The sequence below is a fragment of the Agelaius phoeniceus genome, chromosome 5 (genome assembly GCF_051311805.1).
Source record: "Agelaius phoeniceus isolate bAgePho1 chromosome 5, bAgePho1.hap1, whole genome shotgun sequence".
Lineage (NCBI taxonomy): Eukaryota > Metazoa > Chordata > Aves > Passeriformes > Icteridae > Agelaius > Agelaius phoeniceus.
Genome location: NC_135269.1, coordinates 44,657,787 through 44,684,840, shown reverse-complemented (window position 1 = coordinate 44,684,840; position 27,054 = coordinate 44,657,787). Strand labels below are relative to the sequence as shown.

Below are 27,054 nucleotides of genomic sequence, written 5' to 3'. Positions count from 1 at the left end.
TTTAAATATCAGGTAAAGAAACCCCAACAACAACACATCAGAAGAAGTCATCCTTGTGTGCCCAAAAGCTACTCAGTTCCACAAAACCACTAGGGAAAAAGAAAAGCAAATATATGAACAAAAGCAACCATGGTGAAAACTCACAGATAAGTCCAGCTGTCTGGAAGTTGGGACAATAATAATGTTGAAGTTTAAAATATTTACTACCTGGAAAATGCAGTTTCCTCCTTTTTCAGTAATGTTTACTTATGTAAAGTCATAGCAACATTTGTTACCAGTAGAGAGTACAATTAGACTGAAATCTTCTACCTTAAGAGACCTATGCTTGGTGAATACTCTACAGATTTATCAAAGTGTGTCCAAATTCAGCAAGTCATCTGCAATGCAATTGAGAAGACACCACAAGAACAATAAAAAGCTTTATACTACCCAAGTACTCAGTTCTAATTTGACTTCAGGAAAAAAACAACTGTTAATAACCTACTGCCCATGAGAAAACCACTCTGTTTTCTTTGACCTAAGAAGCTACATCGGTAGACAAGATACTCAGTAGTTACTTCACATGACCTAATCATCCAGGATTCACTTGTGCACATTTAGATGATACAAAAGTATTAATTATGATCCTCACCATCTGCATTAATAGGTCAAAAATACAACTCATGTTCAGACTACATCTGCTCTTTTAGCTGAGTTCTTTAACTATAAAATCTACATCCACATAACACTTCCTTCACATGATATTTCCCTCAGTGCAGCACACAAGACTCTCAACATGTGCTTTCCTCAATTTTTGCAGCAGACAGAGGATAACTGCTCTTGATGGGTGCTCCCAAGTATTTGCCTTGGTGTTGCAATTTAGTAAAATAGATTATTCACACATCTTGGGTCCCCCAATATTGTACTAGACCACTAAGTACCAAAGACTGTGTCAGTAGCCCTCCCATTTCTTCCTGTGACTGACATGGGCTGAAATATCAGTGGCTCAACAGCATGAGGCCACTCAGAATGTACCATTATTATTTTATTTTATGTTAAGATCAGTGGAAGCAGTTACTAGGTATAATAACACTTGTAAAGAAATAAGAAAACCATGCTTCACAGCTGCTTATGCTTCAGCCCAAAGGCTGTGTTTGCAGCAGCCAGACAATGCTGTGATTGCTTGCCAGGCTTTTTTATCCAGGTTCTGGTTATTGTAAAGCCTTTATCTTGACATTCTACAAACAGATCTCCAATTACAAGCAAGCATGTCAGTATACATCCATTTTTCTTACTTTAATTCTGTTCAGAATTACTTCCCATTCAAGTTTTTCCCTGCAGTTATTCTGCAACTCATGAAACAGATGCATAAAATGACAATTTTTAAACACATTTCTCCCAAGGAATACTAATCATCTCTAGCTTCAGAAATCTTGATGTGCTTTGGGAATGGCTAGACAGAGCCATCTCCTGGCTAGACAGGAAACAGAACTTCTGTAAATACACACCTTAACATGTGTGAACAAGTTATTCATCCACTGCAAGAGAAGACCTGTGTGCAGATTCAAGGGTTGGTTTCAAAGGATAGTCTTCATATCAGCATACCATAGTTCCTCAAATCAGCCAGTTAAAAACTACATATATGATGGAGAACAACCCACCCTGTTTGCTACTAGGTTTTTGGAGAGTATGGATGTAAAGCTAACAGCAAGCCCAAAACCTGGCTTGAGAAATACTGACACAGCACCAAAGCTTTATTCATTTGTCCATAACAGAAGTGTCAAAAACCATCCAGGGTTCAGGAGACAAATCACACACAAACTTGGTCAGAACTGTGAGGCATCCTAACCTGCAACCCTGTCTGATTTCCTTAGGCATAACTAAACTCAGTTACCTTAACTTTTCACCATCAATTGATACAAACAAGTAATAGTTATGCTCTTGCTCAGGATTAAGTTAACATGACCCAAACTATAAGGTATTTTAATTACACCTAACTCAACAGGAACTGAGATAAAAAGATCAAAACAACCCTTTACTTGGGTTTGATAAGTTTAACCCCACTTGAGTTTCTAAGTATCTTGTGATATGGATTTGCTTTTAAAAAAATCATAGAAGATCCTGCCTCCGTAGTGACCCACAACAATCAAGTCCAACTCAAAATAAGAGCATTCTGAGACAGGCATTGAGTCATTTGCTTCAGTAGATTTCAAAGTTGTAATTATTACTCCTAAGACAGCATTCACTATTTGAATTCTTTCTAAAACCACTTCTCTGCACAACATACTACAGCTTATATGTGAGAGTAATTTTCCTCTTTCTACCAACCAAGAAGAAAGATGCAAGCATGGCAAACAAGCCTTCTTCTGTACTTAAGTGTATCTCTACATTCCTTGTTAAATCAACACTCAGGATAGCTAACAGATGTGAGAGATAAATAAGTGGATTTTGTTCAATTAACTGTCCTTGTTAGTTTTCTTCCCTCCTAAAAAGGGTATTTCCATCTCTTCTGAATGGTTGCAAACACTGACCTGCCTGTAAACATAAACAGTACAAATGCTGCACACACTTCAGGGCAGGTAGGGAAAGATGCCAGGAGCACTAACACCCTAAAAGCATCATGAAATATAGTGGGATAAAGAACTTGCCATGGCAATGAGAGCAATCTGTCATCAGTATCTATAGGCTGTAAGTGCAAGCAGCTTGCAACGGCAGCCCTTTGAATCAGACTTTATTTTATACTGCACTAGGTACACCTACATTTCAGAGGAACTAGAACCTTTTAGATCCTAGTTTTAATTACAGTTGAGCAAATGTCCTTCTGTTCCCTTCTCAGAGGCTGATGGAGCTCAGAAGTCTCTTAAAATATACTCTTCAAACACCACCAGGCTGATCTACAGTTCATATTACACTTTCAAAAGATTTTTGTTTTGACCCCTGAAGTGAAAATTCAGCTTTCTCTGCAAAATCCTCATGACTCAACTCAACACATAAGCTCTTTCAGAAAAGGAAATGTTCTGAACAAGTGTCAGAACACAGGGTTTCAGAAGTCCTGGTTTTCCTGTGTACTACCACTTGTACAATAGCAGAAGAGGGCACAGCCATCAGCAACAGGAGTGGAATGTGGCCCTGCTCCAGCTTTGGTGCCATTTTAAAGTGGATCACATATACCAGGATTTGGGATCTGGGGCTAGAGCAGTGCATGACCTAGGTCAACAGAGTGAAGCAGAGCACTCTGGTCCTGCACTAAGGCTGCTGTCCCCTCCTACATGGGTGCATGAGCAACAGCGAGATCATTGGAGGCATTTCACGTAGGCAGTCTGGCAAGTCACAGATGTCACCTCTAAGTAACACAGACATTATTCATAGCCAGTCACTGCTTGCTATCTACAGATAACTGATTGCATTCAGACCAGATTGGAAACAAGGTTGGCTAAAAAAAAAAAAAAAGAAAAAAAGAGCCAGACAATCTGTTCTCTCAGAGCTCCAGCCATTCCTGGACACAGAAAGTGGGAAAGACTGACAGCCAGGACCCACACTTTAGCACAATAGCTGCTCAAAGTCAAGAATACAGCAGGATAATGCATTATTAGCCAAGTGCTGTAGAAACCTCAGCAACTAGCATTTGAGTTTGCTTTTTACTGCAGCTGGAGGATCTGACAACTTTTTTTCCACTCCTTGCCTGCTGTCTTTTGTCCAATCATTTTTTTAAACATCCAGCCTTTCTGCACATAGTGTAACAGAAGAAGAGATCACATAGCAGTTCAATGGGCTGTCTGAAGATGCATGGCCTGTTCTTTGTTTTTTTAATTGCATTAATTGATCTGACGCCCTTTCTTGTTTTCCTTCTAAGATCTACATTTACAAGAATCCACAGGAAGATTTAACCACAGTAAGAACAGCACAAATTGCTGCCAATATAGAGTTTTAATATCAATTTATCACTTAACTATAGGTATGACCTCAAATGAACTTATTTCTTACATTGTGTTCTTGGCTTCTTTGCTAAAGCATGATGTGGCCTACTTAGCACTCAGCTGCATCCAGGATCCCCCTTCCTAGGACTAGAACATAATGAAACATCAATTTTTGGCAAGTATTTCCTAGCCACAGCTTGCATGGATCAAGCTTAATCACTCTTTAGTTCAAAAATTTGTGAAGTTTATAATCACCAATTTTTGAGACTCACAATAATGGACTACAATCAGAAGTTTGCTCTCTGCAGCAATGTACTAATATTTAAAATATTTAGTTGTGATCACAATTTAAAAACATGTTGAACTTACTGTATGATTGTTTTTGATAACTTAACCATTAAATCACAAAGCTGAACTACCAAGAAAATATTTCATGCAGATATCTATAAAAACATCCATTCATGTCAGAGCACCATCTTTTAAATAACAGTTGATTAACTTTAATACTCTATAAGATGCCCCCTCTTGAAGGAACTTTTCTCTGGCAACACCAAGATCCATTTACTGATGTAAAACCCAATGAGGAAGCATCACACAATCTGGCACAGCACTACTCTACAAGCTCTTACATGTGGGACCTCTGAAGACCTCATTAAAAGCAGAGAAATGAACACACAGTAGGAATGCATTAAAAATGTTTGGTGGCTTTGCTTGGGTTTTTTGTTTGTTTTTGTTTGGTTGGTTTTTTGTTAAGCCTTTTCCTTTTTCTGCTTTGTACACCTAATATTTATAAGCAGCTGTTTATAAGCACCAAACCTGAGTTTGCACTCATAGGTGCAATGGAGACCAAACAATCAAACTATGAACAAAAAATCAGGAGATTTTACAAAAGCATATGGCATAATTAGATTGCAGAGTAAAGTTAGCATTTAAGATCTGGCAAGTTCCAGAAATTTTTAGAGGCTGACAATTACTGAAAAGCATTCTTTAATCTCTTACCACTGCTTTCTTATCAGCATGAAGATCACTATGACATAAGTGTGACACACACAAATCCCTTCATTTGAAAAATGTGAACTCAAGTTTTGGAGTCTTTTCCTGGCATTTAAAAACCAAACCAAACATCCCACACCAAAACACCAACCAAATAACCACAAACCAAAATAAGTTACAGAAACCTAGAGAAATACTCGGAAGATTGGATGGTAAACTAAGAACCAAACACAATTAGTTACATACACATTTTTGTTTGTTTACAATAAAAGGTACTAGGGACAAATCTTCTCAGATTTTATCTACAGGAAAAATGTTTTTTAAAGGTCTGTCATAAAGGAGACCTCAGCTTTTTTAATTATTGCCCTCATTCTGGTCCAAATAATACACGTGTTTTTCCCCATAGTATGTATTCTTTACCTACCATTTGGATCTAGATCTGCGATTCTATTCCTGGTTTAGACCAAAACCTCCTCAACCCACCCTACACTCCACCACTGCTATTGGGGAGGGGCAATAATTTTTGGCAAAGAGGCCAGGGGTGACCAGCCATGCTGATGCAGAAATGGCAGGCAAAGGGTTCCATTCCTGATTAATCTTTGCACCATCAAGAGCAGTAATCATGGGCAGTAATACTCCCAACTATTTTAGCACATGCCAACATTTCTCAGGAACTTTTCACTATTAACGAAGCCATAAAAGTGAGCCATGTAAATGGAGCTGAAGGAGAGAAGTAGGTTCAGCTGAAGATGCACAAGAATTATATAACTGGAGACTCTTAAAATAGAACTGAAACCCATTTATGTTTGAGGTGCTGCATGGACTCTGCCTTCTTCTTCCTTACTGACTACAGGCACTGTGTTAGCACTGGCACTCAGCTGATTACAGGGTGGAACTGTGCAGAAATTTAAATAAGCAGAAAAATAATGCTGGAAAAAAAAAAAAGAAAAGAAGAGAAAAGTGAAATTTCCTCTTGATTTGATTTTTTTTAAACCAGTTCACAGTGAGCTTAGACAACCAGGAATGCCACTACAAGGGGACAGGCAGACCACAGCAGCACTCATCTAAATAGTGCTCTAAGCCAGGGAAGCAGGCCACTTTTCCCTTTGCTGCTGTCAAATCATTATTGCTGTATCCATGTTGAGTGATTTCACTTTCACATTCAGTGGGACACCCTGAACTTTTCTCTTCTCTTGCAGCTGCACAGTGGGGTAAGCAAGGAAGAACACAAGACAGATTTCCATTGGGTAGGAATTAGCTGTTTGTGTTAGCAAAGACAACTGGAGGTTTAGAGTGTAATATATGAATGTCTATGGCTGAAGTACCTGAACACTTTATACAAACAGAATTAAGAACGATTAACATCTTACAGAAAGAACAATGCAATTTTACTTACATAGAACACGCCATAGAGTGACTGAACAGTAACAGACTGACATGCTAGACAGTAACACAAAAAGCCCTGAAAAGACAATGGTCCCTTTAGAGTGTGAATCTGAGCATCAGCGCAGAGCAGTGGAATTCTTTAGAAGGATATGCTTTTCCTGCATGGCCAACTCACCTACCAGTGCCACCAGCACCCACTGGCAATAGGCTTGTCATGCTCAGATACCTGGAACAGTTCCCTAAACATCCTCAGATGCCCAGAAAAACCAACAGGAATGAAAGGATAGCCACCACAAAAACCTTCAACCCATATCAAATTTCCACTAAATCACCAAACAGATCTTTGGGCATCCAAAAATTCAGAGTTGTTCTTTTAAGCATAACTATGACTTAGCAAGCTTTCCTTTTACTACCAAATTACCTGGAAGGAATCCACACTCATAAAAATTTTGTCTGAAAGGATACAAACATGCAACTTCAGGTACTTGCAAGGGAGCGTGATGCAAACATACTGAATATGAAAACAAAACAAACTCAAGAGGTTCAAGTTCAGTAGCAAGATTGCTACTCATCCAGAATGACCAGTTTCTCAACCTTATTTCATATCACACAGATTTAAAAGATGAAAATTTTAATTGCCTTTTATTTATGTATTCCTCTGGAAGTACCCTGGACTGGTACTCACAAGCAGCTGTTTCTGAAGAATTTCCTGAAGGTCTTGTAAACATTTCAAGAACAAATCCCTGACCACTCATGGGCCATGAATGAGGAGGGTCTGCTGTCCCACATAACAAGCAAGATGCTTTAACATGACAAAACCCAAATGCCTATTGCTTATATCACATCTCTAAACAGCAACACAAAGCCTATATTTAATGAATACAGCTTCAAAATTAATATTTTACAAGGTATTTTCAAAAGAAAAGCAACTTAGTGGCTACTTGAATCTTAATCCCATCTAACAGCACTGGAGGATATAGTAACTCAAGTGCCACTAAGGCACCCTGAAGCTACTACAGCAACCAGGCACCCAAGAATGAAGGAAGCCAGTCAAACAGGTCAACACACTCTGCAACTGATCATGATGCAGTACTGCAGCTTCAAAGAGTAACTGTATACACAGGGAAAAACCTGCATTTTTCTATTATCCCCATTCTTCCAATTGGAACATGTAATTTACCAAAGGCATTCTAATTTATAAAGTTACAATCCATAGAAATACTGATTTATTAAGAGACCCACTGCATGCTGCAGGAATCCAAATGCTGCATTGACAGAGTGTGGTCTGAATTCAGCTGACCCTGCTTTGAATGAAGATTAGGTCAACTGACCTTCAGAGGTCCTTTCCAACCAGAATGACTTTAGAAAATTGTACACTTGTATTTTCTCCTACATGGGTAACACAGTAACTACAGTAGCTCTCTCACAGGATTTGCATTCATCTGACCTACACAAATAAGTGTGAATGATAAAGTAAATCTGGATGTCCAATCCTGAATTTTCCAGTGGTCTATGGGTGTGAAGACTGATGATTTACAACTGTGATTACACTCTCCCACCTAATGTGGTGGCTACCTCAGTTTGGTGAGAACCATCTTCAAGCACTACAGCACTGTCATTCTCCATTAAAATGAATTTTTAATGCTTTTGAGCATGTCCTTGTATTTGCTTTTCTAAGCAAACTAGTAGGTGGTAGAGATGTGCATGCAACGTTCATACAATAACTTTGTCTCCTGATCAGTACAACACCCTACTTAAGTTATCCTTTGAAGTGAAGAACTCCCACTCAGGTCAGAGCTATACTGCCATTTCATTGCTAGCAGTAGTGGGTCACCATAAGCTTCTTACTATTCAAATGAAAGGAGGAACTGTTTGAAAAATAGAGATGGTAATTACTTTCCTTCCTCTGTCTCTCCAGATTCTTTACCTCTTGCATTCTTCCTATGCACCCCTGAGTACCATTTTTCTTCTGTATTCACCACTCTAATCATCCAGGACTCAGACACTGAGTGGGAGAAGACTAGACCCACGCATGGACCAAGTTAACCAGTAAGAGGAAAGAACATATGCAACACTTTAAATGGAAATGAGACTTGTTATATAAGAAGTTTAATTTTCTAAATGTCCTCCTGACAGACTCTACCGATAAGAACAAGTAACTTGACATTCTTCAACTCTTTAAAATTTAAATCATAGATGAAAAAAATGTGCTTTTGATGGAATAAACATAATCTTCTGTAAATCTGCCAAAGTAATCGATACTTGTCAGACGTCACTCTATTCCAACAATTTAAAGCATTCCATAGCAATAGTGCAGTAACATTTTATTGAACAAGTCAAAAACAAGTCAGATGAACAGATACAGCTTAAGCATTAACTCTAAACTGAGTATGAACACTTTAGGAAAAACAATGGATTTTTTTCAAGTGACATTTTTTGCCTCGTTTGTGTGCAGATGGTTGATTAAACATTGTTTTGGTCTGAAGGGAGCAGCTTCCAAAGACCTGGCAGCAGCAGTACAGAACTGTTAAGTGATTATTTTTATACAGGATGAATTTGCCCAAGAGCAGCCTTCATTTAACATCAGCTTAAAAAAGTCAAGAAACTGTGAGCTGGACATGCTACAGAGGATGGTCCTTTTCAGTGTTTTAGATGTTCATTTTGCTTTATTAGCTAGGTTCTCCAGTGATACTACATACTTCTGTGAAGCATTTTGTTCAGGTGTGGCCTTGATGCACCACCTTGATGCTTTACAAGAGAAACTCATTAACTACGTCCATCATATGAATTCAGTCCTATTACAATAAAAACAAATCTACAAAAAAAAAAAAAAAAAAACAACCCAAACCCCCCAGGTAGTGGCACAGAGCTATACTTTCTACAGTAAGGGATAGGAGATACTTCAGGTTTTCATTAAAGGAGTGGTTTTATGATGCAAAGAGGTGATGTGTGGAGACAGCTACCAGCAGTACTCACTGATGAAATATCAGCCCTTTGGTGAACTTACTTGAGCTTTCAGAAAAAATACCAAAACCACTCTGCACTTGTTTTTCAATGCATTTTGTCTTATTTCAAGAAATTTCTTTGATATTTAGTTCAGGCTTCAGTGAAGGGCACAAGCTGTCTACCTTTTAGAGGGATTTTTTTAAGGCTGAAGCAACACTGAAAATTTTATTTACTTCACTAGGCTTTCCTTGAGTTAAAAATCCTACCAAATCTTAGCTTGCCCTGGTCACAGCACAAACAGTGAACTATGGAATATCAACTTCAGACTATTCCTGTGATGTCAATGTTTTGTATTTCTGTACTTTATATGCCAGGGTTTAGACAGCTAGTTATCCACAAGCTGAAAGTGTTACCTAGCCAATAGAAGCTTCCTAAAATTTACACCAGAAGACTTAAACAAAAATCCCACAGGACCACAGCCTGTCATCCCCTGAAGGCATGTGTCATGATGCCAGACATGATTAGATGTGATAAGAAAAGAATTTAGAAAACACTAAGGATCATGTACAGGAAGCAGCTTCAGGGTTATGCCTTATCAACCCAATCTACTTCTAGCTTTGTAATTAATAAGAAATGGTCAGTCAGACAAAACATACAGGTAGTTCTTGCAGTAAGACTTATATATTCCAATTTCCAAATAAAAGTATCTCTACTTTTAAATGCAAAGCCTTGTTATTAGGAAACCTTAGTTGTTATAAGGAAAAAAAAAGCTGTTAAAAAAGAGCTAGTTCCATTTCTCCCTTGTTCTGAAGGTCTTTATTGACAGATAAGTACTTGTTGATGGGTAAATTGCTAGCTAGTTGTTATTCACAATCTTGTGGTGTAAAATATGGATAACTTTGATCCTTCAAGTCAGTTTCTTGCACAGGTTGCTGAAGACCAAGAGAATTACAAGCATGACACATCGAATCCTGAAGTGCTTCAACTGCAGCTGATGTTCAAAGGACTGGCATCTCAGATGCAACTACACTGTTTCTATTCTACTTCAGTACATTTTAAAAAGTTCTTCTTTGCAAACACATCATTCAGGCTGTGCATTACCTCGTGAAAACCGGAAGCTAATGCAACGACAACCACAAATTTGGGGCTTGGGTCTTATTCAAAGCAGTACTGCAGCACAGAGAACTTTTCCATAGCAATTTTCATGCCACATCATGTCACATTAAAACTAGCACCAGGGCTGGGCAATGCTTCACTCAAAGAAAGCTGTTGTTTAGGACCCCTTCCATTTTGTAGAAACACAGAGGAGTCAACCACTTTTACTGTTCACTTGGGGCGTGTTTTGACTTACTTACCCTTCACCACTGAGTTAGAAGTAGTCCCCAGACTTTTCTCATTTGTATGTATTCCATATCAGTATGCCCTGTAATTCAGAAATGTACTTTTAAGAGTCTTTCATTATATGTTGACTTTCAATCCATTTTAACACCTTATAAGAGGTTCAGCACCACAGGTCTATCTGCATGTCACCACATGGCCAAGCTACATCCTGGGGAATGTACATTTCATAGTAATTCTTGCTTCCATGTATTGTGCTTTTGGACAGTCCAGAGGCAAGCAGCATTGTAATCTGCTCAAACCCAAGAGGAGGACAGCAATAAAAGGAACCTCACAGAAGGCCCTAGAACCACTTCATTTTTTCCAATATGAGAGAGGGGAACATCATATTCCCATCAGCAGCTTACCCCTGTAACAAACTGAAAAGCAGGTGTGAACATTAGAGGAGGACTAGAGATATACGATTAAAACCTGACTTTTTTGTGCAATTACAGCTCTTAGGACAGAGAAGACAGCAGCATCACATATAAACAGATGTATTTAGAATCTGTATATAAATTGAATACACCAGTAACTGGGAGGAAAGACCATGGAAGAGAAAGGCAGGACAGGAAGAATCCTTAAGGAGGTTAAAGTGCTGCCACACACAAATATCCTGTTAAACACTGATCAAGTGTTTGTGTGCCATGTGGGAGAATGCTAATTGTTTACAGGTATCAGAACTGAAGGACTTGCATGATTACCAGGAAACAGTGCTGAGAAAGTCCACTGTACAATTAAGTAATGAACTGCTGAACAAGGCTCTTTCATTTAAGTCAATCCTGCTAGTTCCTAATGCAATTATTTACCACCAAGGGTTTCCTTTCCCAAGACTGGAATCAAGGAATCAAAAAAAAAGAAAAAAACCTACCAAAAACCCAAACCCACCACTCTTGAAAGAATATTTTCTTTCTCCTATGGGAAGATGGGTACAAAAGGAGACAGGTCTTGTTTGCTGTAGAACTAATCAGTATTTGTAGAAGATTAGGGGAAAAAAAAAAAGCAAAAAAAAAGCCTTGTGGTCTATTTGAGAATGGCTTCAACACCTGCCATTCAGGTCATTCACTATTAGCACCTCTGTCTCATAGCCCCATCAGAAAGTCTATGAACACTTCATGTTAACAGGACAACATTTACAAGGATTTAGCTGAAAACTCAAACCACATGCCTAAAATTTTGAGAAACCACCATCTTATTTTTAAAGAATATTTTGGTTAAGTTGGCCAGATGCCCAAGTTCTGCAGTGCCAGCAATTGCTCCCCCTTTCTTTTCTGCAGAAAATTTTCTCAATACAGAATATTTCATCCATTCTTCTGCTATTAGACTAGCTTAATCGAGGTAGAAGGGCTGACCTCACACACAGCTCAGGGTGCTTGACAGCTTTGATCCACAAATCTGGCTGCAGGCTGCACAGGCTGTCAGCCTTTCTTGTTTGCCAGGTGAGTCACATCCCTCCCATGTTTGAGGGTCACCCTGCATCCATGGAAAGATACTATTGTTGGAAGGCCCAGTCCATCTCGCATCTCAGTGACCTCCTGAGGTCATCTGAAGTCTGAGTGACCTTCTAAGGTTATTACTGGGATGTGGTGACAGTCACAGCCCGCATCCCAAGCATGATTACTCTGCAGACTTGAATTTAGCACCTGCCCATCCTTCCTTCAGAAGGAGAACCAACAGTTACTGAGCCTGGATGGCCCCTTCACAATTAATAAGAAAATACCCTTCAGTCTCAGGCAGGCCTATCTCACTCCTGTACCTTCGGGAAAGGCTCACTTCAGCGCAAAAGCTCCCCAGGAATGAGGCTGATAAGGAAGCGCTCCTTTGGCTATTCAGCAGAGCCCATTTCTTCCCACTCTTCTGCCTCTGGGCCTGGTTAAACTAGTTTGGGCAGCTTACCAGGGGCCTAGAGAACCACATCAAAGTGCTTGGATTTCTTCTGCTGTCTGGTGTTTGTGGAGTGGCTGCGAGAAGGCTCCTGCCTCCACCTATGTGCTCAGACCACTTGCACACTTATGGAGCTGCACCTCACATCCTCACCCTGCCACAGGATCTTCTGGGGACAGCAAACCTGGTGAGGAAGAGCTCACTCTCCACAGCCTGATGGGCTCCTGCTGTACCCTCCAGCCAGCGGGGGTAACCAGAGGAGCTGTGTCCCTGTTCTCCAGTGCTACCTAGAAAGTCATGTCCATCTCCTCCCAACAGAAAACATGAAGCAAGATGTCAGGCCATGAACATCTATGCATATCTTTTAGCATATGGGCTGGGACCTTCAGGCTTGCTCCCTTCTCCTTTGGGTTTCGGTATAATTTTGAACACTGGCAAATTAACAGAGACAAAGCAAGCAGAGGGACAGAAAAAATAGCCAGTTCTCTGGGTTTTCTCATGGACATGGAGAGAGCATGGACAGTTTGCTCTCTGTCCTTCAAAACCATTTACCAATCACTCATATAAAGCAATTTGAGAGAAATTTAAAAGCTTTGCTTTTGATGTCACTGTAGCCCTTGAAATATTTTCAGCCTTGAAAACACAGCTAGGCAGAAGCGCTCCCTGTGCCACAAGCACAGACAGAAAAAAGCACCAGCGATCTCCATTACTCGCACACGGCAACGCTGCTTAGCATCATCTCCCGGGATCAGCCAGGCACGGCGCACGGGGTTCACCCGGGATCAGCCAAGCCGGGATCGGCCGGGCCGGTACACGGGATTCACCCGGGATCAGCCGGGCCGGTACACGGGATTCACCCGGGATCAGCCGGGCCGGTACACGGGATTCACCCGGGATCAGCCGGGCCGGTACACGGGATTCACCCGGGGATCAGCCGGGCCGGTACACGGGATTCACCCGGGGATCAGCCGGGCCGGTACACGGGATTCACCCGGGGATCAGCCGGGCTGGTACACGGGATTCACCCGGGGATCAGCCGGGCCGGTACACGGGATTCACCCGGGATCGGCCGGGCCGGCGCACGGGCGCCATCTGGCGGGCGCGGACGGGGCCCAGCCGTGCGGCGGTGCCGCCCCGCGCTGAGGGAACGAACGGGCTGAGGGAAGGGATCACAGCCAGAGGGACCCGCACAGGATTGAGGGGGGGATCTCTGTAAACCTCATGAAGTTCTACAAGGCCAAATGCAAGGTCCTGGGTCAGGGCAACCCCACGCACATGTACAGGCTGGGCAAAGAACAGACTGAGCAGGCCTGAAGAGAAGGTCTTGCGTGTGTTGAGAAGCTCAACATGACCTGGCAATGAGCACCTGCAGCCCAGAAAGCCAAACGTGCCCTGGGCTGCATGAAAGCACCATGGGTAGCAGGCTGAGGGAGGGGATTCTGCCCCTCTACATCACTCTGGTGAGACCCACCTGGAATGCTGCATCCAGCTCTGGGGTCCCCAGCACTGGAAGGATATGGACATATTGGAGAGAGGCCAGAGGAAGGGCAGTAAGATGAGAGGACTGGAGCACATCTTCTATAAAGACAGGCTGAGAGTGCTGGGCTTGTTCAGCCTGGAAAAGAGAAGCCTTGAGGGAAACTTTTCCAGTGCCTACAAGAAAGCTGGAAAGGACCTTCTACAAGGGCATGCAGTGATAGGACAAGGGGTATTGGATTTGTAATGAATGAGGGTAGCTTTGGGTCATGTATTAGGAAGAAATCCATTATTGTGAAGTTAGTGAGACACCAGAACAAGTTGTCCAGAAAAGCTGTGGATGCCTCATCCCCTGAAGTGTTCCAGGCCTGGTTGGAGGGTCCTTTGAGCAAGTGGTCTAGTGGGAGATGTCTCTGCCCCATGGCAGGGGGTTGGAACTTGATGATTTTTAAGGTCCCTCCCAACCCAAACCATTCTATGACAATTCAGCAACTTTTTGTTCAGCTCTGCATTAGGCCACCATCACAAGTCACACTAACTCCATGGCTGCTACTCCACTGCACCTACCCCAGGCAAGGAGATAACAAACAGCACATGGCCTTTTTCCCACCAGAACTGCGGGGCCTACACTGGACACTAATAGCAACCAGAGCCTTAAAACCAACAGCTGAGCCTTCCAAAGCCCACCAGTTAACTTCTGCCGTCTTTGAGTTTGTACTTGGTGTTTGCCTGACCAGCCTTGGCTGCTACCCTCCCAGCTGCAACACCCTACTTTTCCCTGGAGTTACCAGCTGCAAGAGAGGCAAGGCATGCACTGTCACACCAGTCTGGTTTTCTTTGCAGAGCCAGAAGTGAATTTAGAACCTAAGCCCCATATTTTATCATTTAAGTGAAAATGCCCAGGACTGTACGTTAATTCTGTATATGTTTCATCTTTACATTTTCACTGTGACTTTTCTTGAGCATTTTTCCTGCAGAAAGCTGTCACAGCACTGACTTGATAACCATGTACACCTCAGGTTGGTATGCTCTGCCCTCCATGCTGGTAAAGCACCTTTCAGAGTTCACCCAGCAGCCACACAAACATTTCAGCTTTGGAGATGTGGATCTTATATAGGTGCGCCTGATGTACATCCAGGGTGGTACAAGTGCAGCATGTGCACACATGATCAGGTGTTTTCCAAAATGTTTCTTAAGGACAAAATTCATAGCTGTACCAAGCTGTGTGCATACTGGGGTCAAATTTAGGCATAAGTGTTGCAGCGTGTCCTCCTGATATCTACTTTGTTTCATAAGGTATCACACAACAGGCTAATTTGAAAGTGAGAGCTGGAACTGTTCCACGGGAAAGAAAACTGAGGCTACCAGCATGCTGCTAAGACACCAATGTTACAAAACTGTCTTTAAATAGTACTTTTGGAAGGATGTCAAGAAATATATATTTTCTATGCAGCCTTCCACAGCATACCAATTTTCAGTCATTTTTACTTTCCTTAAACAGGACACAGATAAAAAGTTAGAGCCTGCTAGCATTATTTAAAATATTGCTTTACTTCCCCACCACACACACTTTTGTCCTTAACACATGAATATTCTTAAAGAGCTTTAAACACTTTCTTATCATGTATACGATGACATGGACCTGTAACTGAACAGAAGGATTAATCTACCCAGACTTCTGATCCCATACATTTTTGCTTTCTGCCACAAAGACATGGGTGCCAAGCATCCACCTGAGGCCTCTTGTCAGAAAGCTTCTCTGTGAAAAAAGATAGCTTTTAAAGATGGCTGGAATAGGTAGTGAACTTGTCATAGCTTTTGGCATACTTACATACAAATCAAGACTGCAAGCAAATGGCTCTGGAATTATTCACAAGAAGGGCTGATTTCTAAGATTTACCCTAGGCTTATTGCTGCTTCCAGAACAGATTTCTGTCTTGCAGATGCATCACACGATCAGCTCTGTATTTTTGTGGTGACAATTCTTCAAAAGTACCTATAAACAGATTCAAGCTCTGGATGCCCAAAGCCATCTCCATTTCCTGAGATCACATCTTACATCACCAGTTTCACAACAGGCAGAAAGTCTTAAGTTTTTCAGAGCCTTTAAGTCATCAACTTGATTACATGCTATTACCTTTGATTTGTTGAACTAATGACAGAGCCAGAAGCTTGCTCTTCTACTCCCATATCTTTTCCAATAGAAGCTACTTCATCCATAAACCTAATAAGGTGCTCTGTAAGATTTCAGTCTTTCTGCAAGCTTGCTGTATATACCAGTCTGTGTTAAAGACTAATTTTCCTACAGCCTCATAATCTCATCACATCACCTTTTGTTTCCCTTGTACCCAGAAATTACATTTGTACACCAAACCTTATGCTTTGAAAGTACTCCCAAAAGTAGTTTCTGTTCCAGACATGAACAGAATGCTTGAACAGACATGCATTGCAGCCTCCACAATTGTAACTTTCAGAAGAGCTTTAAAATGCCCCCAAAATGGCAAGACAGAATGAGTCTTAAAACCATAAGAATTAACATGAGTAAAGCCTGCCATCAGGAAGAGCACCTGCACTTCTCTGCACTTGGGAGACTGTCAGTTCCCTACTTCACAAGGATGGCTCTATCTAACAAAGCTGAGAAGTATCCAGCTTCCAGACAGGAAAAGCATATTGATTGACAAGCACACACATGCCTATCAAACACCCTCCTCTGCCCCCACCACTCACATCAGATGTAGACAAGCACCACTGCTCATGACCACAGCAGCAGTTAACAGCATTTCTTGGCCTCCACCATGCCACCTCCCTGTCTGACAGCCACCCTCCAAAAAAGCCATAGTTAAAGCTACCATGAACTCACTATGATAAACCATTTTCTCTGTGGTAAGTCATGCAAAACCTATCAGAGACAAGGAATAATTCACTACTGGAATTAATAACTGTAGTCAAGGGGTCAGAAGCCCGTTCCACATCACTTCTGTGTCTGCAAAGCCACACTGAACGTGTGAGTCTGCATCACTCCAACCAGTGCAGCACAGCAAACTTCTGTGACATCTGCTGTCCCTGACACATAAGGACCACCATGTAACTAGCTAGGCAACCTCTTGACTTTTTGGGGGGCTGGTGGACTAAAATGGAAGGGGAAAGCTCAATGACTAAACAGGTAAACACCACAGGGCTTTTACCCTCATCATAACAATACTGGAGATAAAATTTAAGGGATATACTAAGTCTACTCCAGATTTAAAGAGACTCTCTTGTGGACACCCATGAATTGCTATTCAAGCAGAAAACAAAAATTCAAATACACCAATAAATTTACTCTAAGTCTGAATACATTACAAGAGCCAACTATTTCATGGGCATTTTTTAAACTATAGAAAGAGGCAGTCAAAGCAATGTTTCAGTTAGGTAGAAAAGGCTGCATTAATTTCAAAAACTAAATAAAGTTGGAGTCTGTTGCACTGGTTAATGAATGAGGCGACTGTTCTCAAAGATATCCACACATGTACAGATCACAGCTACCATGAACAGTTTTTACAGCACTGCTGTATAATCTCATTCAGTTATTTGACTACTGATGGTAATTGAAGACCATAATCCATTGCCAAAAAATAAACAAATGTGAACAACCACCAAAACTTGGGTGATAGAAAAAAATTGTGTGTGGATGTTCCAGGCTTCTTGCAAAGTACTTTAGTGTTCAGAGAAAATTTAAAGTTATAATAAGTTCTTGAGCATGTATAAAATATAAGAATGGAGCTGAACACTTCATAAGCACAGAAAAAACAACAGTAACGGAGAAAGTATTGTTTATATAGAATTAGTATTTTGAACCTGGATAATGAGGAACAAGAGTCACAGATTAGAACTACTGAAGCAAGAGAAAACCACAAAGTTTAAGTTGTAGAGATAGAGCCAATCCAGCCTTCTTTCCTTTGGGGCCTGCACAGGAATATAGCTATACCCCAGGCTTTTTGCAGGATCTGACTCTAGTAAGGTAAGTACTTTACCATACAGATTACTTATTATGTACCAAAATTGACGTAGTAGTACCAAGGTATTAAATTAAAGACATGTGCATCCTGATTAGGGGTACTAGCTATGATGCATTATATATGAAAATGAAACATTACGTACAAAAAGTAACAAGCATAGTAACTGATATCTACAAACTAAAGTCACAGTGGCACATTGAACAATTTTAGGTTAACCAGACTCACTTAAAAATAGAAACCAGAGGCTGGGCTCTTCTCTCACCCCATTTTACATGTCTTTATGTCCATTGATTTCAAGTGGAGTTCTTCACAATTTATGCCATTGTGAGAGGAGAATCAAGCCTTGTGTGCTTGAAAGGAAACAGCAGACATGTTTCCCACCAGAGTGCAGGGGGAGATTTTAAAAAAAACATAAGTATATGAACTGTGAAACCAATAGAGTACACAAGCAAAGGCAGGCAAAGAGGCTCTAGCTGGGGGTGGGGAAGAAGAGAACTTGCAGCTTACCCAGGGGTTTTGTTGTTTGCTTGTTTGTTTTTTAAGACTTGGGACTGATATTAGTAAGTCAGAAGCCCAGTCAGTAAATAGGCTTCTAAAAAACCAAAAAAAAAATTTAGCGAGAACTATTGCATTTTTTTTCAGACAGACACAATTGATTTGCATTTCCCTACAGTTATTCTATAAAATGAGGAGCACACCATTTCGTCTGTAGAAGACACAGACTTTCCATTCCTAGAAGATGGAGATCTGATCTATTTGCATTGCCAGAAACAGTGCCCAATGATCATTTATACCCAAGCCCAAGCAGATGATCTTCCAAAATTCGCCAGGATCTTCTGCACAACTAATATTACAGTGGTTAGAAAGAGTAACACTTCAGACTGCAATTCAAGTCAGACAAAGCGCTATATATGATGTAGGTGACAAAATCACTTCATGGTTTGGAGGTATACTGTTCTATACTGATTGGGCTGATTTGGGGAAGCTCACTTAAAACCAAGAAACAAGAAAACCCCCAAATATTTTCAAACTATCTATCTCCACTTGAGGTATGCCTGCACAACGATGTGACAGTGCAAGGAAAACAGCTTGAGTATTTTACAGAGGGAATACAGACTTAATTATTTTATATACCACAGAAATGCAAGATTGAAGTAAATCCTATTTATTCAGAGTCCAACACTGACAGAATATTACCGTAACTGTTTGGAAATGCTTTTTCCCCACTTTCACTCATGTGCACAACCCATGTTACAGCTCACAGCACATTTTAAGGCACCCCCCAGCATTCCAGCAGGAAATGTGCCAACAGTTTCTTTTAAAAACAAGTCTAGATTATCTACTCAAAATTGCATTAGATATCAGTTGATTTAGTACATAACAAAACAGGATGAAGGTAAACACAGAGAATTGCACAAAGGATGACTTCTACCTGCAGAAAAAAATGTTGCATAATTGAAGGTGTACCTGCTGATCTTCATGAGACATGTTCTTTCAAAGCATAAACCTCCTTCCAGAGGCCCTTGGAAGGTGGAAAGAGACCCGAGAACAAATACATGTCCTTGAATACCCAACTTTGTTTTGCGCCTACCATTTAGATGTTGAACACTGACTTATGCATCAAAGTTTGAAAAAAAACCAAAAACAAGCCTTAAATGAACACAAACCTGCTATCACCCCAGTCCTAGAATAAATCCATTAAGTATACCTTTGTGAAAGAGCCATCATATTGTCTTGACAACATTAGCTCCAGGCTAATAAGACATCCACTAATAGGTATGAAATGTTTATGAACAGCCACAGCACAATACGAGACAGACAGGGAGACATTAAAAAAGCAATCTTCCAAAATTACAGCCTAAAAGGTGGCAGACTGAGAACTAGACAGAGCTCTGAGTGTTGGGGGACGTTTTGCAAAGAAATCTGAAAAGTAATAAATCTGCAGCAATGAAACAGGCACCTGTTTGTCACTGTGGCCACTTCAGTTCAATCAAATAAATGGATTGTTCAATTTCAGTATTTTAACAGCTACTCTAAAAACATGCAGGCTGTTCTTGCAGGAAATCAACAGTTTTGTGCAACTGGGAAATCATATATTGAGAACAAAATGGGGTATTAGCCTAGACCACTGAACTTCAGCTTCACACCATCTGAAACCCCCAGAGAGTACTGTCCAAGCAGATGGGCTGTGAGAAAGGTTGGGTGCAAAGCTTGACAGTTACTGGATTCACAAACCCTAAAGAAACCATGGAGCTCAGTAATCTACTCTGCAGCATCCTTTGCTGAGAGTGCTTCTTCATCTTGATGGCAGCTCTGGTTGAGCACAACAGCAGCACATAGGCCTGCCTCTTACCCTGCAGACATTCTCTCCAGATTTACTCTGGCACACTGCTTCCTTCCCCAGGGCCTCCCAAGGAGAGGCCAAGACCCTGTAAAAAGGGACTCTGGGATCTCTCTGTGGAGAGCTGCTGTAACACAGCTGCTTGGTTTTGTTTTTATTTTAGGGAGTCACGTTTCTCCTGAATAGTACTGGCACCTCCCAGCAGATACCTGCTGAAATCCAAACCTACACTGAGCTGCTAAGAGAACAGAACAAAGCTGCATCCTGTGTAAACAACATCCTCATGAGGCTGGAAGTTTTTTGGTACCTCGTAACAGATGAGAGCCTGGTCTGCTTTCTACATGTTTGGCAGTACTCTAAGACGTTCGCTGGCTATTGGCCTGCCAAGCTGTTTAGGCTTGTAAGTTTTTCTGCACTTGCTTTATACTATTAATTTTATTAAATATAAACATATCCTTTGTATATATTTTTCTCATATTCCATATGCACAGAATGAGCTCATTTCAGTCTGAAGATGAATGAAAACTCAATATTTACCACACAGATCCACTATGCTTTGCAAACAAGACTGGAAAAATGCCCTCTCACAATGAAGTTATCCATACCATCTTTCTGATGAGCAAAGCATGAGGAAACAGTTCAAAGCTTTTGGAAAGCCATATGTATACTTCTACAAAAGACATCTGCAATTCACCAGTGAGGTTCTAGACCTAGCATAATTTATTTAGCAGTTTGGATATAGAGATGCAAATATGTAAGGTTCAGACATTTCTTTAGCGCCTCCATAAAATTCATTTTAAAGTATATAAATATTCATACTTTAAATAGTCGTCTCAGCATGTGAAGCTTTAATTTTTATATGAAAATACCAATTCCTGCAAAGAGTCTGAAATAAAGTAAAAATATATTAATCCTAAAGTATGCACACAAACACATGCAATTTCTTTACATAAACACTTCTGAACTTCTGGGTGATTAACGCTTGATTACAAAAAGAGATCCTTAAAAATTATATTCACTAATCATGCACTAATTTTTAACATACTTGAAAACAAGTCAGGTTTTACTGCTGTTAGACAAGTTGATCCACACCTGAAAGCACAAGGTGGCTTTCAATTTCTGCCGTGGTTATTGTGTGTCTCTGTTGCTACCGAAATGGGCCATAGGTGAGGGCAGTGTCCGCCAAGCCCAAGTGCTCAACGGGTTGAGCAAGAGTGCCTGGGTGTCCCAGCAGAGCCTCCTGCTGAGCCAGCACCACCACTGTCACAGGAGTGTACTTGGCTAATGACAACATCAGGGACAGCAGAACGGGTAAAGCTGAACAATCACAGCGCCCGTGGCAGAGGTGGCTTACATGGCTCCAGCAGGGATCACAGGGATACAGGAGGGATGTGTGCTTTCAGGAATTTTAAGGCACTTGTCAAGATATGTTTAAAGATTCAGAGACAAGTCTTTTGTATCAGTCTTTTAAGACTGGTGAGAGAAGATGCAGCTTTCCTACAGAACAAGAGGGTGCAGTCCTACCACCCAGCATGATCCAAGGCCTACATTATTATATTCGTAACTGCATGCATATTCTTATTTTCTTTTTTAAACATTCAAACACATTCAGAAATGAAGATGTTTGGACAATGAAGACTCTCAAAGAAAATTTAAGGGACTAACATCACCCTGCTTAAAAAAAAAAAATCTAAGTTTTATTATAAACATCATGATACTGACATGCAGATTTTTAATCATGCCAGTTGCAATTATACAAATCAGTGTTCCAATCCACAGAGAAGTCAGTTTTCATATACACCACATTAACACAGACATTAGACAGGATTTGGCATGCTGCCGACAGAGAAGCTAGTTCTGGAATCATGCAATATTAAGTCTGGGGTTACTTGATGCAAGATTAGAAGGCAACAAGCTCAAAAAGGTGGTTATAAAAACATCACAGGAAACAAAATTATTTTGTTTATTATTATTAAAGGCAAGCAATTATATTTCAGTATTTGGACTGCAGCTGAAAATGCTTTTTTGGCATGCAACCACTCCACAAAGCTAATATTGAGTGTAACTGGAAGCATTTTAAAAAAAAAATTCTTACTAAAGTCAAAGATGGTAATTGTGAACTGCAGAATCCGTCCTTAGATAAAAGTGGGGCAACTGAATGAAACTTATTATATCTGTTACAGATACAAACCTACAAGCACACTCCACCATACTCTTGCATCTTAAGGAGGGGACAGAGGTGAAGAGAGAGAAAATGAAGGAGAGAAGTACACAAGACAGAACAGCAAGAGCTATCAGGTGCTATAAATCAATGTTTCACGTACAGACTTTAGACACAGCTTCGGTACAGAACAACTGAAAAAACTGAAAAAAGTTCCAGCATTTGTTGATATGTAATCCACTGGAAATGAAAGGTCTACCTGAGAGACTGTCTACCCCAGGTTTACTAGCTAGCAAAACATTGAGCTTGATAGGTTCATAATGATCTTGAAAAGCAACTCACCAACCTTATGGCTATATTTAAGAACTTTTAAGAAGACTTCCAGGCAGGGTTCCAAGAAAAGGTAAACTAGCAAGAAGCTGTCATTTACAGACCCTTTAAAAAATACTAAAAATGTTTGTGTTGGCTCTTACCTCTTCTATATGAGCACTTCACTCATTTTGTAAATTTAAAAAAAAAACTCCTCGCACAAAAACATGCTTGAGGAATATTATCAGTTTGTGCTGAGAAGTGAAATGCTTGCTCTTTTAGTTCTGCTAAAAATACATAATGTATTTTGTGAATATTATAAATAAGTAAAATACAAAGAGGAAGAGTTGTAGCAGACCACCTGTGAAATTTTCTTCAGTAGCTGGAAATATCCTTGGTCAATGAACCAGCAGCCAAAGAACTAGTTCTGAAAAAAAGCGTGTAATTTTGGCAAACTGATCTGATAGTCTATCTGGGAATTTCTGCCAGAAATGCCACAACTTCAGTGTGCTATTACTTGAAAAACATGTTTCTTCCCATCATTCTTCAGCCATAAGGTGGGAGGAGGAAAAGATGAGCAATAGCTGTGCTGTGTCCTTCCAAGCTGGTTCTTCCCATTATACAACTCCTAATCCAAACAACTTAAGCACAGAAGTAAAAGCTACTCATTTCTGTAAACATTTCCAGGAGCAGGACCTAAGCTTGCATGGCTTACACCAAGGATACACTAATGGCTAGAGCTAACCTCAAGTTTACTTCTGTTTAAACAGCATAAGCAAAAACCAATGCTGGCCAAACTGAAGCTTAAGCCTTTATACAAGGGGGTAAACTGAATATTGATATAAGCCACTTGGTGACTAGGGAACCATCTCAATCCAGCATTCTTAGTGCAATATTGTATCATGCAACAGTTTTGCCAGAAATATAAGTGACCTCTCTCAACATTTAAAAAATAAAAAGTAATGTTTCAGAGCATGCTTTTATATCCCAGCAGCAGGGATCTCTTTACTTTAGGGTAACTAGTCACGGAAAACAGAAACACAACCCAGAATGTTTGTTTGTTTTAAATGAAATTCATCACTGCACATCCAATTAACTCTGGAATGCATAAGACATGGCACCCAAGCAAACAGAGGCTTTCAATTTAAGAGCAACTTTCAGTCTGCCCTGCTAGAAGCTGTGTATAGCAGTAATTGACAATGTACTTATTACACAAGATTCACACGACAAAGGGGAAGGACTTTTAGGCTACGATACAAAGGCTTCCAGCACTAGAAAGGGTCAAACCAATTTGCAAAAGCATAATGTGAAGCAAAGCAAATGACTCTGTAAAATGTAGACATTCATTAGCATAGAAAAGTTTCACAGGAAAACAATGACAAAGTAAAAGGCATTCTATTTTCATATGCTAATTAATTAAATATGATTTAATGCATTTAATCTCTTATTATAACCATAGGGGGAGACAGACCAAACTCTTGAAGTTCCAAAAAGCCAGGTCATTAGTGTGCCAAGTCATTCTTCAGATCTTCTCCTTATACACAAATTTACATTCCCAACTCATAACATATGAAAGTAAAACTTGACTCCCCCTCCCACCCCCTCCATTTCTCCTTCTGTGGAAGGCACTTGCTTTCTCTTGCTCCTGTATTTTAAAGTCTTATTAAATGCTAGAAATAACTCATTTGCTAGGGGAAAAAAAAAAAACAACCTGAAAAGCACAGAAGCCATTTTGCCAAAGGCCTGAGTTAAACACCCCAGACCCTCTAAGACAGAATAAGCTAGCTAGAAATGAGATTAATAACATTCTTGCGCATATGCACAAAAATCCACACATAGTTTGTAATCTTTAAGTTCAGATGACATTTCTAGCCATTTCTTGCCTTTCCAAACAAGAAAGGGATTCTTATGTTTACATAAGTTTCTCCTTGCTTAATAAATCTTAAATTGAAACAGATTTTTTAAAAACAATTACCTTTTTCAGAGTTATCATACTACAGGATATTAGGAAAAACCAGACTCTCCTGTTGCTTTTACCCACATCTGACTCCAATCTTAATAGTTTAGCTATTAACCCTGTAAGGTCCTCACACACACACACCTTGCCCAGTCGATGTTAAAATTTTTATATGACTGATCTGGGCTTACTCATTACAAAACCTTTTGTTGTACAGAAAGAGAGCAGCTCCACGGACCTCGATTTACAGGACACAATTAGCTGTGCTGTTGGCAGAACTGCACCAGCCCGGCTCATCCGGGGCTCTGCAGGCAGAAATGAAAGGATCTGTCACTGCATCAGAGTAACGGCTCTCCATCTCCTTTCCACTCCCTGTCCAAGCTCATTCTCATCTACTCACGTCTTGGGATGAAAACCTAGCCACTGTGATATACCTGCCTTGCAAAGAAATAGTACAAATTGCTTTAATTCCCCCTAGAAGCAAGAACTACAGCTAAAGGGGAAAAAACCCCATCCTACTTGAAAAATCGCAGTACTTTAGAGTTTGCCGTGCAAAACACGTAGTTTAAAGATCTCAGTTACCAGCTAAACAATGATCGCAAGGAGTTTCGCAACAATAACGCTAGTAATTTATTTATGCCTTTTTTGGGTTTTCTTTAGCGTGTTGGGAATATGCATTGTTAACCATTAAATTTCGCTGTATAAACATTTCTCAGCGAGCCCGTAAAATACCCCCCCGCTGCGTTTCCTCGCTCTCCAGCTGACAGCATTTAGAAACACCGGTACTGGTGGGTGCTTTATTTGGCCTTCCCGGGCCACCCCCGCTGGGGAACAGTGAGGGATTCCTGTCAAAGGCCAGACCCAGCCGCCGCGGGCTCGGACCACAGCGAGGGCGTCTGGACTGAACCCAGCCCAGCCGATTGATAAATGGTGGCTGCTGGAGTTCGAAATCCCGCGGTGGGCGCAAATATTCTGGGAGAAGGGACCCGCGGACGATCCATCGCCCTTCCAGAGCTCCTTTCGTTAAGAAAGGAAAGCACAAACACATACTTCAGCGAGGTCCATGGCTGCAGGGGTGGGTGTGCGGAGCACCCCCCAGTTAAAGCGGACAGCGCGGAAGACGCCGCCGGGATGGCAGACCGAGGTTCCCAGCTCACCAGGGTCCCCGCTCGGGGCAGGAGAGCGCCCAGAGGCGGACGCTTCGCTCGGGATACGGGAGAGGGCGGAGGCTGCCTGGAAGGGGCCAGTTGCCACGCACTGATAGGCAACAGCTGAGCTCCCACATCTGGACCCTCACCCAGACCGGCGACCGCGGCGCGCCGTTCGCTCTGCCGGGCGCACCGAGCCGGCACAGCGGCGGCGCCGCGACACCTTCCCCCGGCAGCGGGACACCCTGCGCTCCCCATCGCTTCCCCCGCTCTCCCGAGCCCGCAGCCCCGTCCGACAACTCCGCGCAGGACGGCGCGGCGCCAGCGGCGCTGAGGAGCGCCGGCTCCGGGCTCGGGCGGCTCCTCACCGGCGCGCCCTGGCGATGCGAGCCCCGGGCAGGGCGCAGGACCCCCGCCGCACCGCGGGAAGCGCTCCGCCGCCAGCGGCACGGTGCCAGCTGCGGACGGCGCTCCGCCAAACCCGCCGGGCGCTCCGCCGCAGGCTGTCCGTCAGTCGTCAGCCCGGGGAGCCTCCACTTACCCTCCCAGCAGCGCAGCCGGACCACGGCGACGTATTCCCAGGAGGCGGTGTGGCCCGTCACACAGACGACGGGGGAGGCGGATACCCGGCTCTGTCCCACGGAGTCAGCGCCGGCGGGAGACGCGCATCTCCGGCAGTGCCGCTGACGGACCGCCCAGAGCCTCTTCGGCCGCCCCGCCGCGACTGCCCGAGCCCCGGCGCTCCCCGCCCTAATGGGGCTCGGCCGCTCCGCGCCCGGGACGGCGCCGGCCGCGCTCCGCCGCGCCCATTGGCTGCCGCCCGCCGCGCCCGCCAATCGCCGAGCGGCCGGGGCGGCGGGCGGCGCGCGGGGCCCGGCGGGGCGGGGCTAGGGCGGGGCCGGCGGCGGGAGCGGCTCGGGGGGCGCGGGGGAGCGTGCGGGGAGCGCGGCGTGACCCGGCCGGGAAGGACCGGGAGCAGCAGGGCACCGGCACGTTCTGCGCTCCCTTTCCCTCGGTCCGACGGAGCCCTGAAGCCACCGGCTTTCATCCAGGGAGCGGGACCGGGAAAGTTAATTAGAAACTCCTCCCGCTGATCTGTGCAGAGCGGTGCGCAGATGGAGCCCGATCCGGATGGGTTCGCGGTGTTGGCGGGGGGCTGCGCACAGCCGTGGCGGGCACCGG

General features: G+C 42.3%; 1 protein-coding gene across 1 annotated transcript in view; it reads right to left on the bottom strand.

Annotated features, from left to right (window-relative positions):
- The window catches only part of PRICKLE1 (prickle planar cell polarity protein 1), a 65,803-nt gene extending 39,115 nt beyond the window's left edge, over positions 1-26,688 (bottom strand). The window contains exon 1 of the mRNA XM_054631472.2: positions 26,414-26,688. The gene's annotated coding sequence lies outside the window, so the exon portion shown is untranslated. The remainder of the gene's footprint in view (positions 1-26,413) is intronic.
- Between the last annotated feature and the right edge of the window lie 366 nt (positions 26,689-27,054).